Raw genomic sequence first — 20897 nt, 5'->3', positions numbered from 1 at the left:
CCTTTTAAAGCAAATAAAAACATTAAGATATTATTATTTATAAATTACAACTTAGCATAAACTAAGCAAAAACTTAATGTAAACAAATCAGAGGTCTGGCAATCACTGGCTGTACGAAGCTTAAGAAAGACAAGTGCCAGATTCTGCACCAGGGAGGGGGCAACCCTGGATATACCTACAGACTGGGAAATGAGGTGCTAGAGAGCATTGATGCGCAAAGGGACCTGGGCGTCCTGGCTGATGGCAAGTTGAACTCGAGTCAGCAGTGCCTGGCAGCCAGGAGGGCCAGCTCTGTCCTGGGGAGCATCAGGCAAGGGAGGGGATTGTCCTGCTTTGTTCTGCACTGGGGAGCCTCACCTTGAATATTGTGCGCAGTTTTTGGTGCCTCAATATAAAAATACATCAAGCTATTAGAGAGAGAGTCTACTGTCTATTCAAAGACAGTCTACAAAGACATGGAGACCCTGAGCAGGGAAGCCATAAAAGGAGCAGCTGAGGTCACTTGGTCTGTTCAGCCTGGAAGAGACTGAGGGGAGACCTCAGGGCAGTCTGCAACTTTCTTGTGAGGAGCAGAGGAGGAGCAGGAACTGATCTCTTCTTCTTGTTGACTAGTGACAGGACCTGAAGGAATGGCCTAAAGGTGTTTAGGTGGGATATTAGAAAAAGGATCTTCACCCAGAGGGTGGTTGGGCACTGGAACAGCCTCCCTAGAGAAGAAGTCACAGCACCAAGCCTGACAGAGTTCAAGGAGTGTTCGCACAATGCTCTTGGGCACATGGTCTGACTCTTGGGGATGTCCTGTTCAGAGCCAGGAGTTGGGTTTCCCTTCCAACTCTACATATTCTGTGATTCTATGATTCTATAACAAATCAATTGTTAGCTTGACTAGTAGCAATCCAGATATGCAAACAATATTATTTCTATCTGAGAATAGTTTTTAATTAACTCATCTGTTCAGGGAGTTTTGTCAAGTTGCCTGGTGACTTTGCCTCTTTTCAATTTAGACTTATTACAAAATAATAGTAAGATTTTTAAAAAAGCAGACAACTCTGAGAACAAATCTGCAGCTTTATAGAAATCTGTCAAATTTTGGGCTGGGAAACAGTGTTCAGAATCGATGCCATAACAAAATTCCTAACATATTTTGCATGCTAATCACAGATATCAAGGTGCCCTAAATACATTAGTCAGGCTTATCCTCCAGCTTACAATTATTTGAAAGTACTAGTTTCCTCTTTTTAGGTCCATACTTTATTGAAGTCACTTAGAAACTTGCATTAGTAATGCAGGATTGCAGTAATTTATGTATATATATTTAAAAGTTTTAAAATTTCTTTACCAGTTCTCAAGTTTTGAAAAGCTAGAACCACTTCAAATTCTTAAAAAAAGAGAAGAATTTGGGTACTTAAACTCAGCCTTAAGCTCAGTTATATACACCATCAAAAATAGTCATCATTACTGCAAAATAACAATTGATAATCAGGCTGTGTAATATTTATTACTCTTACATCTGTAGAGAATAAAAATGAACATTCAAAAGCCCTTAGTGTAGAAGTGCTACAGTGTCACTTTTCATTTATATCACTGACGTGGAGAATGGGCCATAGGGAATTTATTTCTGCAGAAAACGTATGATGTACAGGAAATACGCAAGTATACTCATTCTGTTAACAATTTTCATTTGCCTTTCAACCTAGAAAAGCTTGGAAGTTTTAAAACTTTCACAAGGCAATTTGTAAGAGCTGAGTTGTGGTCAACTTTCCAGGTCTTCATTGCTGTGACACTTTGAGTGTTTTACAGTAATTTAGTTTATTTTATGGTGCCATGAAAGACACAGGATGAAAATACTTAAGCTGTTAAACTAAATTTTATTTCTGTGGGAGTGGTGGTTATGCATTCACTTTATAAAGAAAACTAAGAAGGATCACTAAAACTAAGAAGATAATTTATTCAAATAAAGCACATAATATTGCTTTGAATAAATACAAATTTTAAATATTTCAAGTTCTGAAGATCAGGAAATAACTCACATGATCATTTTAATTCCTTCTCAAAATATGTTAATGGGGTGTAAGCATAGAGTAGAAAGAAGCAAACAAGGATAGAATAAATACTTGTATATATGTCTGTTGCACTGGGTTGAAACTTGTAAACTCAAGGTGAACTAAGTCGCTTCTGCTTATTCATGAAGATTAAGAATGGACCTTGTATAAATTGGTGTGCTGTATTTTAGGAGATCTATTGATTTTCTCTTTGATTTATTTCCTAACAGCATGGCCACAGCAGAAGAGTCTGTGGCCCACTTTTTGAGGAGTTTTCTGGTTTGTGCAACCGAACTGCAATGATAATAGCTGTGACTATTAGCTGGCTTGAAATGTAACCCTGTTAAACATCAACCAAAGCCTTCCACAGAAGGCTGCTGTGTTCTGCTGGTGCGTGACTTAGCTGTTTACAGAAAACTGACTGGATGTTTCTGGCTGTTTACAAAGCGGCTCTGAAGGTTTACTTAGCAGTGGTCTGCTTTCAACAAAGTTGTGTGCATGATTTCCGACGGCTTTTTTTTTTTTCCCTCTTTTTTTTTGGACTTCCATGAAAAGGGGGGGAAGTTTAACTTTTTTTAGGACTCCGTTTCACTTGGTCTTAGAACTTAGTTTGGAAGAAAGCATGTGCCTTTCTAGAGGATTATTTCTGGGCATTTATGAAGGCTTTAGATTTGTTGTCACTTACCCCAGTTTTGGAGCCCAAAAATGACCTTAATGGGGCTGTTCCAGATTTACTTTTTATGTTTACTACTTGCATTTAGTGGGATCTAGTATTTTTGGAAAGTCTTCAGTAAACAAGAAGGTGACAGCAGCACACATTTTTTTTACAATTTTCACCCCACAATCCATAAGACTCAATGGTAGTAGTTTGTCTTTTTCTTAGATTGTTCTGGAATGTAATCCTATGTGTCTAATGATATATTTTACTCCTTAAAACAATTCTTCACTTGGCTGTATTTTTTTTCCTCTTAAGTTTATTCATCAGTTCACAACTCTGTGGCACACCACCAAGGCTGACTTCTCCTGATATGTCATCTCTCACATTCCTGCAGCAAAATTGTCTCCCCCAGTGATGAATTTAGGATAGAGCAGTTCTCTCCACTCACAGATCTGACCATTAAAAAAAAAAGTCTGTACTTTCTCCTGCAGAATCAAATAGAGGGGACTTGGATTGTGAGGGAAAAAAAACTCCTTTTGTAAACAAATCTGCTCAATTACTCCATTGCATTGTAGGAAATACCTAACTCTCATTATATCCTCAATATTATGATTTTTTTCCTTGGTTTCTCAAAACTGAAAGTTAGCTTTTATATTAACTAAGGAAATTATAAAGTGAAAATCGAAGTACACATGCATTACTTGTTTGTTATTCCATCTCTGATGCAATCCACTGAGGAAACCAGGTTGTTTGAGGTGGAGAGGACAGGCTGGAGGCCGTAGGAATCTTATATAAAATGACCTAGCTGTCATATTAAGTCAGAACTGTAAAATAAAGGTAGGTAATTTTATATGTTGTGAGAAAAGTATTTTAGATGATTTCAGTATCTGAACTAAAATTTTAAAATTTCTGAATGTGTGAAGAGATTTGGAGCATGTCTATTCTTGGATAGTTTTTTCTGACATAGATTTAACTGTGTGACAAAATGTGATAAATGCATAATCTCATTTAAAATTTTTGTTCTTTATTTTCCTTATACCTTGGATCTGAGCAATGAAGGCAAATTATTTTTACAAGATACAATATAATTATCATAGAATATCTTGGGTTAGCAATGAACCATAAGGATCATATTGAATCTTTCAGTGTGTTTGCTGTTTCAGGTTGTGTGCCTGTGGTGATTCTTCAAATTTCCATAGTCTCTTCTTACAGGATACAGAATAGAAATTTAAATCTTAAAACAAAAATAAGGAAAAGAATAATGAATAATGGCAGACACACACAATTTTAACATTTTTTTCCAAAATCACATTAGATTGTCTCAGATTTATCACTTGCAATCACTTGGAATCATGAGTAACATTTCAAAATATGCAGTGGAGAGGGTGAAAAAAAGTTAATAATAAAATCAATGTTTGTATTTCCCACCATTATGAGATGAAATAGATTACTGCTTCAATGTTAATTTATTAAATAGTATTCCTCAATCATCTAACTTAAAACTGCTACTACTTAGTATTAATTATTGTCTTGAATAACAGAATAAAAGGAATATGTAGGATATTTTCAGATAACAATGACCTAGAAGGAAGTAATAAAGCATAGAGGGTGAGAGATTATGATGTTTTTCAAAAAACATGAAAATATTTCAGAAATGTGTAATAGAAGGAAAAAATTAGTAGAAACATTGAATCTGAAATACATTAACTTAATTAGAAACTATGGCAAAATAATCAAAATTTGTAAAGATACTAGTCTAGCTGAATACAAATATTGAAGAGACGATGTATTTGTTGTGAAAAATACATGTGCATGGAGCTGGGAAAAATGATCTGAACTCACTAAAATGCTGCACTAGGTTGCTGACTCTTGGAAAACAGGTGTTCTTCAGCACTGGCTTATGATTTGTATCCATGTAGCACTCCATAAAACCAGTTTTGAAGTCATACACGTGTTGAAATCCCAGTCCTGAAAGTTATGTATTTGAATAGTTTGGAAGTTAAATGTCATTGAAAATGGAAAATAACGCTGAAATTTAGGCACATATAAAAATCTTGCTGTCAGCCCCCTCCATGAAGAACAATGGACAGCTGACATAGCTTTCAAAAGACAATGGAAGGAAATGCCTTCAAGGCAACTGTTAAAGAAAAGCTTTTTAAAATAGCCCTTAAGACTTTTTTGACTCTGCCTTCAGTTCGGCCATAAGTATCTCAGGACAGGACTGTAATGGTGGTGTTGAGGAGCTTTGTGGGTGAATGTTGAATAAGGCTATGGTGCAACTTGAGATTGCAAAGGAGCATGAACTATTTCTTCATGAAGTCATAGACATGAAGAGGGAAAATCTAGTCCATTTTCCTATGGGTACCAATAGGTAAAATAAAATCAAATATTTGCCTTGAGATTTGGTTTCAAAGGAAGTCAGCTATGGGGTAAGAAATTTGCCTAATCAGAGCAACCCATGTTGTAGGCATCTACTCCTGTTAACCTCATACAGCTGTTGGCATGAGTCTGTCACCTGCAGATAACTTCTGCACACTGCTGTCTAGTGACACTATCTTGATGTCATCACAATATATCACTATGTAACTGAAAATATAATTTACTTCATAGGCAAGCATAATGATAATTTATGTAAATTTTGAAAAGTTGTTAAATTAAATAACTTCTTTAAGAAAAAGGTATTAAATTAAATTTTAGAAACTCCGCCAGCTTTTATCAGAACTGAACAACATTTCTCATCAGACTGTGTGCAACCAGTATTGCCACCTATCACCTTTTGACCATAATTTTTGTTAACTCCTTCTTCGTCTCTACTGGGAAGCTTTAAATAATAAATGCACTTACTGTCTTTACTCAGTGGAATATGTACAAGCAAAGATTTGGGAGATTTACCATATTTCATTTCTCCCCTCTGAGGTGATTTTTGAGTCTTTCTTTGTTTCTCAAAGAACAGATTGTTACAAGCCAAAGGAAGGAATTTGATGCATTTCTTACAGTTTAGAAAGCAATTGAAGTTTCATGTACTGCAAACCAATAGGTGTAGTTGGTTGATCCTTTCTCTGGACAGGAGAGAGAAAATATAACAAAAAGCTTGTGGGCTGAGATAAGGACAGGCAGAGATCATTCAGCAGGTTCCCTCATGAGCAAAACAGGCTTGGCTTGGGGGAATTCGTTGAATTTGTTACCAATCAAATCAACATAGGATAATGAGAAATAAAACGTGTAGGACTGGTTGTAAGTAGGATTGTACATGTCTGTGAAGCCAGCCTGTTGGTTGGGTTCACATATGAATATCAGGATTTTGAATAGCTCCATGGGGTGAAAATGAGAGGGGAAGTAAGATCTCTGACAGCATATACGATGTCATTCTGGCCTTTAAACTCACTTCTAGACTTGCTTTTGGAAAATCATTGGAATGAATCCTTTACCTGCAAGAAATGAATGCAGCGTAGAGCTTAGCTTATGATAGTGGCTCGGATGCTTAATTTCATTAACATTTTAAACTATGTTCTCTACTTGCTGCTTTATCTGAAAGGATGGTGGATCCTCTGGAAGGATGAACATCTTCAGTTCCTCCTTTGAAATGCACATCACAAATCTCCTCGGCTAAATGTACTGCTCCTTTTCTTGCAGTGGCAGCATCCTTTGAGGTAATTCTTCCTGCTTTTCCCATTTTATTCACTTTCAAGGCAAAAGGTCTACTACTGTGTTTTTTATATTATTTTGGGGGCTTTTCCAACATCTGTCACATAGTAGGTATGAGATATATGAAAAAGCTTAGATAATACACGTTCTGGAGAAGCAGCAGCATAAAACATGGCTCCTATTTCCATTTAAAAATATATTTTTATTCACTTTAATTGTAAATTAAAGTTTAAGGGTAAGAGATTTCCTCAAAAGAGATTTGCTTAAATACTTACATGAGTGATTTGATTCTGTAATTGTCTTCAGAAGTTATTTAATTAAACAAATACTTACCTTTAGTTTAGGAACTGTCAGAATATGTATTTTTAAAGGTCAGGGCTTAGGTAGTTTCCTTATTAATGTAGTAGGGAGGGAAAAAGAGGAACAAAGATCACTGCTTGGGTACTTTGCCTTGCTTTGAATGGAAAGAAAAACCCAAACAAACCATAAAGTCTTAACAATCATTTCGCTTTCATCACGTTTTAAAAGGCTTGCGCAAAGCCTTTTTCCCATGCAAAGCCAAGCAGGATTTGTCCCTTTATGATGATTGTCTTAGAAAATTTAAAATGCAGGGAAACGAGTTTAGCAGCTGTCAAAATTAGTGCAACTCCTGGGACTAATAAAAAGAAAAACTGTAATGTTGACACATCAAATAACATCCTCGGGATGTGGGACAACACCTAACGTGCGTTTAGTCTGACCTACAAGATGTGTGAGTGGCAGCCCTTGTGCATAGTCATTAACTTGAAGAGGGACATTATGCTTAGGTCCCAAATTGTATATACTACTTAAAGGAGAATAAACATTATACTGTAAGTGTGGGGACCAAAACAAACCCTGAATTTGTGGAGAGATGCATTGCAATACTGACACGTGCTTAAATTCCCCTTTTAACGTGTGTGTGTGTGTTATTTCTTCAGTGTCTGGATGTGGATATGTCTAATAATGCTCATCTTTATAAAATATTTATTTGGCTTAGATACAAAGCTATTTAATGCGTAGTGAGAAACTATAAGAATTACTAAGTATGTGTTTTAAAAAAATATTTCCAGATGCTAAAACAGACAAAAATATCAGTAGAAAATATAAGTATGAAAAAAGCAAAATTATGTTTAAGAGAAATTTTTTTCCCAATATACTAATTTAATTACCTTGAACTAAATAGGTCAAGGGCTCAAATGCAGAAAACAGTTGCAGGTCAAAATGCAAAACACCCCAAACCCATCACCCTTCAAAGAAAGATTTCCAGGCTTATCTGGATGAATCCTGACCCAAGAAAGAACCTCTTCCCTCCTGCCCTAAAGACAGCATGAAAGAGAGCTTTATCTTGTAGGTCAGAGAAAGTAGGAAGAGGTTATAACTGCCAGAAGTCAAGCTGAAGGGACCTTTGCAAGGAAATTAAAACAAATAAACAAAAAGATTCTTTAGATAAGGAGGAGAACAAGATCTGTTTGCACGAGGTAACCTGTATTGGCCCCAAATAAGAGTAGTATTTCGAATCACTTTTAAATAATGATGCTAAGAGTCTGCACAAGTCAGATGGCTAATGATTATGGACATGTGGCAATGGAAACCACCTCCCTAATGATAATACAATAAGCTCAGTATGTAACATATGCTAAATGGATTATGGGTAGGAATTGGATAAGTGCTCTCAAGAGTTTTGCCATTTCAATCTGGTAGCAGCTATTTAGTAAAATGGGATGAGAAGTAAAGGGGGAAAAAAAAGTAGAATGAAGTATAATTTGTGTTTTTCAATTACGTATCTTCCTACAGTAATATAAGCTTAGATAGGATACCTGATCACATTAGCAGAAATAAAAGTTATTTTTCTAATATCCCTAACTCAGTTCAAGCATAAGGCATTCTGTGTCAGCTAAGGACGTTGTGCTTTGTGTTTTGTATTAAACATTCTAAACATGCTGTGGAGCAGTGGAGTGTTTTATGGCTTGTTTTGTGCTGAGAGTTAAAACTTGTTCCATGGTCTCAGAAACTTCTTTTTGCTGGGTCAGTTTGATTCTGGGAATGAAATCTGATGCTTAGATAGGGTGCTACATAAACTCCTCTATTTTCCTCCAACCAAAAAAACATGTCCTATGTATGTTCAAGGTCTGGGTGTGCATCTTTTATCCCAGGTGACAAGCAATAGGACAAGAGGAAATGGCATCATATTGTGCCAAGGAAGGTATAGGTATTGGATATTAGGAAAAGTTTCTTTACTAAAAAGGTAGTCAAGCATTGGAACAGGATGCTCAGGGAAGTGGGAGAATCCCTGTCCTTGGAAGTGTTCACAAACCTGTGCACTTGGTGCTGGGAATGTGATTTAGTAGTGAATATGGCAGTGCTGTTAATGGTTGGACTCAATGATTTCAAAAGTGTGTTCCAACCTAAATGATTCTATGTAGAAATATATAAGCAGCTAGCCTTGCCTTTGTTACTGTGGCCCAATGTTTCCTGAATGTCCTTCTTGGACAGCTCATGGATACAAAATAATAGTAAATGGTTTCTCACTTGCAAGAACTAAGCAATGATGCCTGGGAGGGATTTAAAGGCTGTGTTCTGGACACTGTTTATTAACAGAAGTTGCTGCACTGACTTTAGTGAGAAACTATTGCTCTCCAAAGAGCCTGGAGAAAATCTGCTTTCCAAAGGCAGAATTTAAGACACTGTGGAAAAGAGCCAACAGCTCTGAACTACTGTTGCCTTTTCACAAGCAACTGGAGACAAATTTTATTAGAATTTTTTTTCCAAGAGGTATTAACTACTGTATTCAGAATACTCTGTATTCAGAATTGTCTATTCAGGATAGACAACTTGACAACAAAAGCTTTCATTACATTTTCAGCAAGGGCTGGGGTGCCTGCAAATTTTTGTTTATTTTATTTTTGACAACTATTATCTGCCCGCCAATGTGGAAGTGCCACACAAGGGCGAGAAAGAAATCACCTCCTATATGTGATTAGCAGCCAACTTGCTCCCTAACATTATCTAAACTCATAATTCTTGCCATGGTGGAGAAATATACTTTGTTCTCCTAGAATAAATTTACAGTTAATACATGTTCTGATGGGATTGACCCTCCTCCTTGCTGTTGATTGATATATATCCTAACCTTTAGAACTCCTATGTGTCCTTTGTACACCCTGCCACAGCATTTCAGCACTAGGAAAAGATATTCTGCCTTATCTAAATCTCTGTGTTCTGTTGCTGAAGACACCATTATTTTTCCCAGATTCTGCAAGAGCCATTTCAGAAGGCTGCTTCGTGGGTGGCAGTGGATGCAGGAGGAGTGTGCCTGGTATGCCATTGCAGGTGTGACTCTCCAAAGCTCACTACTTGCAGTGCAGAGAAAAAAATGACTCTCATTACTTGTTTAGGGCTACTTGTGGCCTGTCCTTCCTATTCCCTTTTATAGAGGAATCTGAGCATAGATTAGAAGTAGTTCAGCACAGCTCTGGCTAGACAAACAATGAACACTGATGCATGGAGCAGGTGAAGCAGTGCAAGAGCAGTTGGGAGTCTTCAAGGAGGGTCTACAAAGATTTGAATATTTTTCAAGCAGGTTTACAGAGTCCTGAATTCTAGCCATTTTCTACACATGCATAGTAGTTGTATATTGGGTGAAGAGAGCATTATCTTTCCTCTCCGAAGTGGAACATTCCAGAATTATCCCCACTTTCATTAAACACAGCCACACCATTCACTGTATAACCTAAAGCTTGGCATACTTGGAGCCAGCGTCAGTAGAGTGGTCTGTTGAGGGATGTGTGCTGTAAGCATGGTGAACCTTTAACTTTGAGAATATTTTACCTTAATCTTTGTCACTTTTGTTCATCTACTGATTTATCTGGATAATACAATTTGCAGGTTTTTAACTGTAGTGTTTAATTGCTGTGGTATGTTTTTCAGCTTCTGAGGACTTATGTTCCAGACTGTCTTCTATTAAGCAGAAGCTAGGGCTTAAAATGCAAGTTTGACTTGGAGGCAAAACCTGTTGGTGTGGTGGCTTTGGTCTCTACTCTGTTCACACTTGGATTAATTATTTTTGTGGTCTTCTTGTAAAGAAGAATTATCTTGCTGCCTTTTTTTTTTTTTTTTCTCTTGAATATCTTGAATATCTGTTTGCCATTGACAGATTCTTGAAAGGTGGTTACAGGCTATTTTTGCTTTAAGAATGTTTTAATTTGGGTAATTACGGTTAAATCTCCAGAGACAAAAAAATAACAGAAAAAACCTGCATTTTATTAAGTATATTAATTCCAAATACAATTTTCATTTCAGAAGAGAAAACTGTCTGAAACTTTTGCAAAAGAAAATAATTACTGATATGTGGAACATTTTCTGCGTAAATACACTCCTTGCATGTATAAGGAAATGAAATTTCATTAATGTTTGGCATATTATATGCATAATCCCATAGAGTTCAAAGTTTTCTTTTACACTTCAGCACTGGGAATCAGGATTTCCCAACACAATGCGGTCAGAAAAAATGAATTAGCACTGACGCAGAGCTCATGACCTCCTTGGCGCCAAGGGGCTACATTTAGCCAATTTCCTGCAAGGATATAGTTCAAGGAAAATTTCTCACTGATGCCTAATGTAACATAGATGATCACTTTTACCTTTTTGTTTTACCTTTTCCAGGAGTGACTTAAAAAAAAAAATCAAGTTTTTAATAGTTACTTGAATACCATTCCCTTGTTGAAAATAAGATTTAATTTCATTGCCTTTGTATATGCCCTGTTTGATGGTTAAGTCCAGCGTTTTGTTATTTCAACAGACTTCAAACATGTCATAAATAAATTTCCACTGGGTTGGCACTTCCTTTTTGCTTCCTGATGTAGGGATTGATTGTTCTTTGCAAGTCTCTTGGGATTTTATGAGCTTTCTCAGAATGACTGACTTGACGACAAATTCAACCATCATAATTTTCAGAAACCGTTCACACAGAAAACCCAATAGAGGGAATTTTTAGAACAATAGCAAGTGCTACATATTGTATGAGATCAAATGCCTTCTCAGGTGTAGCAAGAGACACAGACAATGATGGAATCTATTCAAAATGTTATTAGTGGGATTAGAGTCAGTAGCAGAGAAGGTTGTTAATATAAAAGTTGTATGACATAATATTCCTAGAATAAGTGTTTCTCACAAGGGGTGTCTTTGTATATGCATAAAAATACTGACATGGTTAAATAGACTACTTGGCATTTGGGAAGTATTTCAAGTACTGTGGAGATGAAACAATATTAAAACTACTGAATCCATTTAGGATAAGAACATAGTAAAATTTTAATAATACCTAAATTAGTTAAGTAATACAATTGAATAATTAAGTATCTTAGACAGAAACAACAAAAGAAATTACATCATAAAATGAATTAACTGAGAAAGTAAAAGTTCAATGTTTAATCTAAATGCTTAATGAAAGAGCTGTCCAGTGGCATCTTGAAAATCCAAGCGAATGCTGATCTTCTCTAGGCCTTGCATTTATACCTGACAGCCTTGAAGTGTCAGCTATGCTTGGTGCCTGAAACAAGACTCTTGCTATGTTTAGTCTCTGAGGTCACCTTTTAGTATTCTACTAACTATTCAATAGTATTAGTGTATTCTGGTCAGTAGTTAATGTAACAGAATGAATAAGATCACTTCTGGATGGTTCAACAGAATAGTTAAACATCTGAGATTTAATTCCACTCTTTTTTTCTTAAGCACTTTTGGCCATAGCTGGATATGATTTCTCTTCTGTGTCAAACTCTTCTGTGTGAAATGTTTGGGAAGATGACTGTATCCAAGGAATCATAGAACCATTTAGGTTGGGAAAAACCTCTAAAATCATCAAGTCCAAACTAAAGCTAGAGATGCCAAGTTCATCACTAAACCATGTCCTCTAGTGCCACATCTACATGTCTTTTAAATATCCCCAGCAAAGGTGACCTAACCACTTTCCTGTGTCAGCCTGTTCCAGTGCTTGAAAACCCTTTTAGTGAAGAATTTTTTTCATAATATCCAATGTAAACCTCCTCTGGTGCAATTTGAGGCCATTTCCTCTCAGGTTGTTACTTGGGAGCTCTATCTCCACCTCACTAAACCTCTCTTGTAGAGAGCCAGATCATGTCCCTTGAGCCTCCTTTTCTCCAGGTTAAATTTCCCCAGCTCCTTCAGCTGCTCCTCATAAAACTTGTTCTCCAGGCCCTTCACCAGCTTTGTTGCCCTTCTCTTGACTTGCTCCAGCCCCTCAATGTCTCCCTTGCACTGAGAAGCCCAGAACTGTTTCTCTGATGAGAACATATGCACAATGACTTCCAACTCCTCTTGGTTGTTGTCCGAGTGGCATGCATTGGTGCAGATGTACTTCAGTTAAACTAGCAATCCCATCATATTTTACGAGTTTTTGGATGTCTGATTTGGATTCCTACTGACTTTTGAAGTGCTTTAACCAATTAGAAGGTTTCTCTGGAGCCAACTGGGCACATATCTGGGTTGGACTGATATTGCCCTATAATATCTTGGAGGCAGCTTTTTTTTTTAAATTTATTTTTGCCAATACTTTGAAGCTGGAAATGAGATTGTTCAGTTATTTCCTATTCTAAATATTGGGGAAAACTGGATTAAATATTTAAAGACAGTAATTGCTGAAAAATATGTTTTGTAATGCTGAATGATGCATAATTAGCATTCCTAGACTTACTATTTAAAATATTTCTGGAAAGCATTCTAAGTGATGCAGAACTAAGTGTCAAATATACATTTAATTTATGTCCAGAAATGCTGCTGGCACAGTCATCCACTTAGGAACAAGTGGTTACTTGACTACTGAGCAAACGTGATACTAATGAATGGAGTATAACATCACATAATTTTCCAATGTTCCTACCACAGAAAAAAAATGTGGAGGGCTTTGATCCAAAGTAATCATTTTTCCTGTTTGCATCCACAAGTTTTACAGTTTCACCACGCTGTGTGGAAAAGCAGCTGGAATTACACACCTAGTGTAAGCAACTACTATACAAGTTTGTACTCGGGAAGTAAATGAGCTCAGAAATATTTGTGCATTTGCTTAACAGAACCAAAATTACTTACTAATTTGTCAGTGTATCTATGCCTATATAATCATTTCAATCATGTCATTTTAATCAGAATTTTATGCCCAGTGGCATAACATTCAGCCTTCAGTTGTAACTGGTGTGCAGCTAGCACATAAAATGAATTGGAAAGGCAAAACTGCCTTCAGCAGAGCACTTTTCTTATCCACCTGCACAAATTTGGAAATTTGCTACAGAGACCAGAATTAAGAGTTTCATCTCCCTTGCTCAATAACTAATTCAAAGTGCTGTAGGAGAAGCTGTATGTAGAATAGTGAGAAGACTGATATTTTCATTACCACATCTTATGAAAGAGAAGGTGAGTCTTATTAGAGGAGATGCTAAATGTCCTGCAGTGTAAACATCTGAAGTTTAAAATCACTGTGCTCAATTTTGGGTCTGAGCTGCTTCATTAGGAGAGAAACTATGTGATGCCACATTCACAGCTATCTATCACTGTAGACAGAGAAAGTATCCAAGATGCTGGATGCTCCAAAACTGGCTGTGGTGCGATCCAGGGGCAAACAGCAGTTGGTCTCAGTTTCAGAAGTGAGGAGATGAATAGGGAATTAACAAACAACTACAGAAACAATGCTGGGAGAGAAATCCCTACAGAGAGATTGCATGAGAAATTAAGTGGTGAAGCAAAAAAGTGAGAGGAATTCAGAGAGACTTGATGTACCATTTTACATAAAATTCATTTCAAGTAATACTACTTAAAATATAATTTCTTATAAAAAGCTAAACATATGTTCTCTTGCCCATTATATAACAATAGGGAAAAACCCCTATTGTCTGTAAGTCATTCATAATATGTACTGAGGAGATCATGTGTCATGGGACACACTTGAAAAGGTTTGCAAACTGCTGCAGTCTCTGAAATTAACTTCTCTAAGACCTAGCAGAGGGATCATTTATTTTCTTAGGTTAAAATTATCATTCTTAATTGTAAGGGCACTATGGTACCTGGAAAGAGATTTTTTATTCCTTGCAATTTTATTTTTGTATGTATCTGTAATGGTATTTTATCTAGCAAAATAGGAAGGTGTTCAAAACAACAGTTTTACCCCAGACCACCCTCCACAATCTCTCTGATTATTTTCACTCTAGTTAACTGTATATATACTTCATATTTATTTATTTATTTATTTATTTATATGGAGATACATTATATAAGCTTTATTTATAAGCAGTTATTGGAATACATCTGTAGGATTTAGCAACCGTTGTTAATATTTAGAAAAAACAGCTATATTCTATACTTTTATGCTAATATTCCATTTCTTAAAAAAGAAAAACCAAGAACATAGATACTCTCTTGATCAGTCATTGAAAAAAGGACATAATTGTGAGAGGTCACCAAGAGCTATGCCATAGTTTAAGCATCTTTTTGCTTGACTTGGATGTAAGTATTTAAATTCTGCCTGGGAATCATTTCCCAATTAAAGCATGTTAGAATTCAAGACTTATTTCTTCATATAAATTGACCGAAATAATTAATTTCAATAGAAAGCAATGGGAAGAAAACAAATAGCCTTACTGAGCTACAATTCTAGCACCCTTGGGGGAATGGGGACAGATGGTTTTATTACAGATCCAGAACTGTTATGCAATATTTTTCCTCACTGTCTCTCGTCCTGTTGTTCAAAGGCAATCAGCTCCCCTTTTCTGGATCACAATACAGATTTTTTTGGATACTTTTTAGCAAGATGTGTACAGATGTGGGGTTATGAGATTCCATAGAGAAGGATTCATGAAGCCAACTGAGCCAGAAGGGAGATTGTTGCTCTGCTCTTGTGAAGATACTGGTGTTTCTCACACAAACAGTACCTGCAGGAAAAGGATAGCAATGGATCAGAAAAGCTGGCCAGTGGCTGTATGGTAAACATTATAGAGGATCAGACTGTATATAAACTGCATATATTCTGTCTTATGAATCAGATATAATATAGTGAGACAGCATGTCTCACTAGTTCTGGATACCAGATTTTAGTACCTGGTTGTGCAGAACTTGAAGAATTTTTAATTCTCTTCAAAGTTTGTAGTGAAATAGAGGATGTGTCTTGTTTGCATCTTGTCATGAGAATTAGTCTGCTGTTTATGGACTGTTTAGAAAACAGCCTAATTCTGCTCTGAAATGGCTTATGCAAGAGAAAACTATTTCTATTGTGTTTATTTTTCAATTAAATACACTTTTTCATCTGTTGAAAATGTACAAAATAGATGAATAGTACTGTAATGATGTTTTTATGGAGCTATGAAAATCTTGCAGTGCTCTCTGTGTAATTTGTAGTTAAGTACCTCTAGAGAGTATGTTTAACATTTTTTTCTGTATTTTGGCATGAGAGGGGGATTAGATCTGTTAGAAATGCTTACTGCTTGGTGTATTCTGGAAGTAAAAGAGAATGCATCAGAATTCTAACTAAAGAAATAAATTAGCTTTTGTAACATTATTGTTCAGTGCATTAGGGGCATATTTGATGCTTTTCTCATACACAGTGTGTCTTAGCAGATAGAATGATCCAGCTGAGCTTCTAAGCAGCTTCTCTGCTTATAGTTTTCTACTCAGCAGATGACAGTTTAGGTCAATGATTGTTTTGTTTGGTGTAAAGACAAAAGAAAATGTAGGCAATGCAAATAATAAGGATAAATTAACGTTATCAATGGGGAAAAACAAACTTTCAAGGTTTTATAGGCTCTCATCAATTCCTGAATGTTGTTTTTGTCTTTGAAAGGCAATTACTTCTGTTTTTTCATTTCTGCTAAGATAAATTTGGACATGTGAGTGTTAAGTATCAATTTAGACATTTGGGTCATGAACACAGGCAAGCAGAACATTATCTAATTCTTCAATGACAATTTTTTACTGCAAAAAAATGTCAAATTAAAAGTTTCCTCATTTAGTAGACAGCTTCATCAGAAACAATGCAAGTAAGATATAACACAGTTTCATGGTCAATATGTAGATCTCTATCTCACATAAATTCAGATTAAGTAGTCTTGAAGTCCACTAAGAGAATTACTAGATTTGTGAATCCAGTCCTTTCCTTAGAGTCCGATATATTATTTAGTATTCAAAGAGTGTGATGGGAAGTAAAAAGATGGATTTTCCACCTTTTTTCTCTGATCTGTAAAACAAGTTAAACTTTCATCACCTGAAATCGTCCCACCAGAATGTCATGGATCAATGACCTGGTATTGCTGCTAAGCACTGTGAATACACAAGTGCATTTCATTCCTTCATGCCAAGCACTACACTAAAATATGTTCTTGGTTTGCATGAGCATCCCTAAAGCCTTACAGAAGTTATCTGGAGAAACATCTTTTGTAAAGTGAGTGGAAGATACAGAGCTCACCATAGGAATTGGCCAAAATGCCCAGAACACAGCAGCTGCAGCCCTGAGCTCTGCAGGACTCATGGGCAGGTCACCATAGCCAGCCAAAGGGGAATGTGTGCTCCTCCACTCACTTCAAATTGAAACTTGCCCTGACTTTAGCCCCAAGTCTTTGCCACGAAATTACTGCCAATATTGAGGATGAATGTTTGACAGACTTTTCATGTATATAATTAATGTAGTATTTTGCCTTTCAGATCTCAGATTTTCCTTGATGGTTTGAAGTATTTCAGACTTTTATAACTGGCATAAGTGAATTTACTACTTATTTTAACTCTTTAATAGATTTTAAACAATTGAAGTTTATGTAAAGAGGCTTTTTGATTCAAAATGGTTTTCTTTTTTGAATTGTTTTAGTGGTTATACCTTACTACAGGTGAAGATAACAGTTTATGAAATGGAAATGTATTGCTTTCATCGAGGTATGTATAAAGTATTAAATAATCATTAAATAAGCATTGTAAACCAAGAAATACTCCAAAATAATCAAGAGCACACCTGGCAAGGCAGCTGAAAATTTAAGTATAAACAAGTTCTAACTGTGTCAGTTTACCCTACAAATTAATGAAATCACAGCAAAAATACAAAAACATGTGGAATTTCTTTGCACATTGAAGAACCATTGCATCTCACTTACTCAAAGAGAGCTAAGCATGTCATATCCTACAGAAGAAAAGCATGACAAAAGCATTTCCCATGAGAAATGGGAAATAGTCATATGAAATAGATGAAAAGGATTTATTCTCATACTCGTAAAATTTCCAGAACTACTGGCTTACAGCAGGTGGTAACCTCCAGGACAGTTCAGCCCCTTCTCTAACATCTGGTGTTCTCTTACAAAAATATGATGGTCAAACAAATAGCACTGGAATCCTGGTCAAGTCAACTAGTTTAGAATATTGTGTTCTCCATTTCTGACTTGAACCTTCCTTACTTATTTTATATGAAGTATATTAACTTAAACAGAACTAAGAATCTTTCACTTGAATTTTGGACATAAAGCTGTTAGAACTTTGAGCATCTACTGAATTTTACTGAACAGATTAAATAGAAAAGTCATCAGTTTACATGTCTTGATAGAGTTTAGGTATATACCCTGCATTTTAGGCATTTGCCAAAGCGCATCTTCAGGTTAGGGAAAATTACTTCAAAAATCACCTTGTATGAATTGGGAGCAAATTAAAGAGGAATCCTTTAGGTCTAAATTTAGCATTTAGGTATCTCTCATAGTGATTATCTGTGAGAGATACCTACCTTAGTTGTGAATCTAATTCATTGTGGTTTTTTTCCTTTATGTATCCTTTCATCTTTCTTTTTACAGATTCTTCAGTGAGAAGGAGCTTTTCAACACTGAATGGTGAGTATGCTTAAGGTTTAGATATGTTTTGGTGTGGCATTTCACTGTGTTGCAAACTCTCATGGCAGGGACAAAACAGTGGAGACCACAATTTGGTTTAAGCTGTCTGTTTCACAACTTCCCAAACCTCACATAAATGGTTTTGCTGTCAGTAGAAGTTGTTTCAAATGCTCCTAATCTTAATTAACGCTTCATAAATTTTGAGATTTTCAGTTTTCTCTGTCTTATTTTTTGAGTCTTTTTTCCATGAAGCATGCTTTGAAGTTCACAGTGTTTCTGGCTCTCTCTGGGAGAGCAAGCAAGAAATCCCAGTAGATATCTGCTGCTTCATTTTGCATGGAAAAGGAACAAAACTTATAGATGATGTCTTCTCAAGCTAGGGAGTTGCAACAGCTATAGTTACCACTCTTTGAAACCTGGAGTTTTCAGGTAAAATACTCCTGAGTAAACATAGCTCTTCCCTTCTTCAGTAATCAATGATAGAACAACCTGTAAAGAACAAGAGTGCTTGATGACATTTACTAGGCCTTGTTACTCTGAAGAGACATCAGTGTTAAAATGAAGCCCCTGAAATGAAAAATGCTATTCAGATCAGAACAAATAATCAGTGATGTCAGCAACAAGCATCATCCTGCAGATGTATGGTATTGACTTCCCTTCAGCTAACCTCTTCTTGGTGTTCTTCTCAGTGGCCGAGATTATTATTTATTTAGTAATTAATTAATTTAGTTTTACTTTTTTGAGTATCAATTCTTCTTCCTGGGAGTTTGAGGAAGCCCCTAATACAGCTGATCTTAATTCCAAGCTGGCCCTAGTAGCTGCCTGATGGGTAAGTCACAGAAGAAGCCAGAATCTGTCAGCGCTGGTGGCTGCAGCTGCATTCCCAATTTGAAACCTCTCAGAGAGAAGATGCTGGTTTAGGAATCCATGTGCACAGTTCTGTAGGACTCTGACTGGAGATAGAGTGAATAACTGAACTGAGACTGTAGGCTACAAAAGGTGAAGTTTTCTTCACCCACTGGTTGTTTATCATTGTCAGAATTACTAAAATAAAAGTAGTTATTTTAGTACTGCTTTTCATATTAAGTTACAGTTAAAGAATATAAGATATACTTCTTACACGTTTCAAAGAAAACAATGACATAATAAAAGGAAATGTCAACTCATAGATCTTTGAAACATAAAGACCTATGATTATGAAAGCTTGAATGTTTTTAAACTTATTGCAGTAATGTACTGAATGAACTGATAAACTTCTACCACTTGGATTCTCTAAAGCGTAAGCTACTATTATTAATCTTTCAAAAGAATACTGATCTTTTATACATAATACTTGCAGCAATATCAAGACATCTCATTGTTGCACAGCCTGTTCTTTCAAATAAATGTACGAGTGTGCTGTCACACAGCCTTATAGTTTCCTGACAGTTAACACCAATATGTATTTGAAAGCTCACTCTCTTATTTTTGGAAATTACATTTGATAAAAGATTATTCTCTACATAAAACATATATTTGTATTTTGTTCATAGTTTGGAAGTGAACTTAGATCTTAGTACTAGTCAGCGTTTATTTCAAACTAAGCCTCCAGGCAGTGTGTCTGCTCATATGATTAAGGGATTTTTTTGTGTTTTTTTTTTCTTTCTGAAAGCAATACAAGTCCAAGGTATTTTTGTGCCTCAGTTAGAGGTTATTTGCTGCACTTTAAAATAAGTGTCTCTTAAATGGTTTACAAAAGCTGATTGGATAAGCTGAAACCAATAGTATCTACTCTGATTGTAACCCATGGATGACATTGACCCGAAAGTGTTCTTCATCCAAATTACTGGACAGGGCGCAGGCTAGTGAAAAGCACATCCATAGGATTTGAGCTTACAAATAGTATCTATCCTTAAAAATGGCATTATACTTCTAGGAAAGATTCCATAACCCCATTTCATCTGTCTTCACAGTGCTGTAAAGCAGGGGGTGGGTACATCTGTCCTAAGGAAGAGCGCAGACCTCAGGGTTTTTGTGGGGTATATGAGGAATCTCCTTACCTGCCCTTGAACCCAAGATTTTATTCTCCTCACAGCATCAATGAGATGTGAACACAACTCACTAACATGGCTGAATTTAGTTCCAAATGCTGCGCTGGACACCAAGGACTGGGTGAGTGCACTGTTAGACTGCAGAATGCAGCAGAATTAAAGCTTTTTTTTTTTTTTTTTTTTTTTTTTACTGGGAGAGTGATATTATAAATTGGTTTTTTGTTTGTAAATTATCCTTTCTATTTCAAGTGGTATCTGCTAGGGTGATCAATGTATCTGTTATCTTTTTTTTTTGCAAGTTTGCTTTGGGGAGCTCTCAACTGTAGTTATATTTAATATTATCATTATTTGCTTGGACAGATTGCATTTGCAGACTTGGAATGTGAAATTTCAGACTTTTCTTTTAACACTTGCTTTCATGTATGTGTAGTGAAGAGCAACTCCAGGTATCTAAAACAAGATTAATCCAATGTTGGCATGATTATTCAAGAAACAAAAGAAAGTGGTGTTAATGATAACAGAGAAGAAAGCAATGCTATTTTTAGGGAGAGATTGGATAAAAAAGGGAAATAGAACGGTTAGAGTTAACAGTGATATGTGGAAAAGGCTAACAGGGAAATACAGATATTCTTATGGGGAGACTGAG

The 20897-nt window shown here is 36.1% G+C and overlaps 1 protein-coding gene and 1 long non-coding RNA gene across 6 annotated transcripts in view; one reads left to right on the top strand and one right to left on the bottom strand.

The window, feature by feature from the left end:
• Window positions 1-3426: 3426 nt before the first annotated feature.
• On the top strand, window positions 3427-20344 carry LOC119700330. The gene is made up of 4 exons (XR_005256740.1): window positions 3427-3537; window positions 6236-6350; window positions 18186-18221; window positions 20296-20344. It is a non-coding gene; the product is annotated as an uncharacterized LOC119700330 (long non-coding RNA).
• Window positions 10515-20897, bottom strand: part of VEGFC (vascular endothelial growth factor C) — an 83964-nt gene continuing 73581 nt past the window's right edge. The window contains exons 9-10 of one of the 5 annotated variants that reach the window (XM_038135280.1): window positions 18625-18710; window positions 10515-15299 (exon numbers count right to left, since the gene is read on the bottom strand). The gene's annotated coding sequence lies outside the window, so the exon portion shown is untranslated. The remainder of the gene's footprint in view (window positions 15300-18624; window positions 18711-20897) is intronic. The other 4 variants (XM_038135281.1, XM_038135285.1, XM_038135284.1 and 1 more) reach the window with 4 other exon arrangements.

The sequence above is a fragment of the Motacilla alba genome, chromosome 4 (genome assembly GCF_015832195.1).
Source record: "Motacilla alba alba isolate MOTALB_02 chromosome 4, Motacilla_alba_V1.0_pri, whole genome shotgun sequence".
Taxonomy (NCBI): Eukaryota; Metazoa; Chordata; class Aves; order Passeriformes; family Motacillidae; genus Motacilla; species Motacilla alba.
Note: the sequence above shows the minus strand (reverse complement) of the source record. Positions and strands in the feature narration are given on the sequence as shown.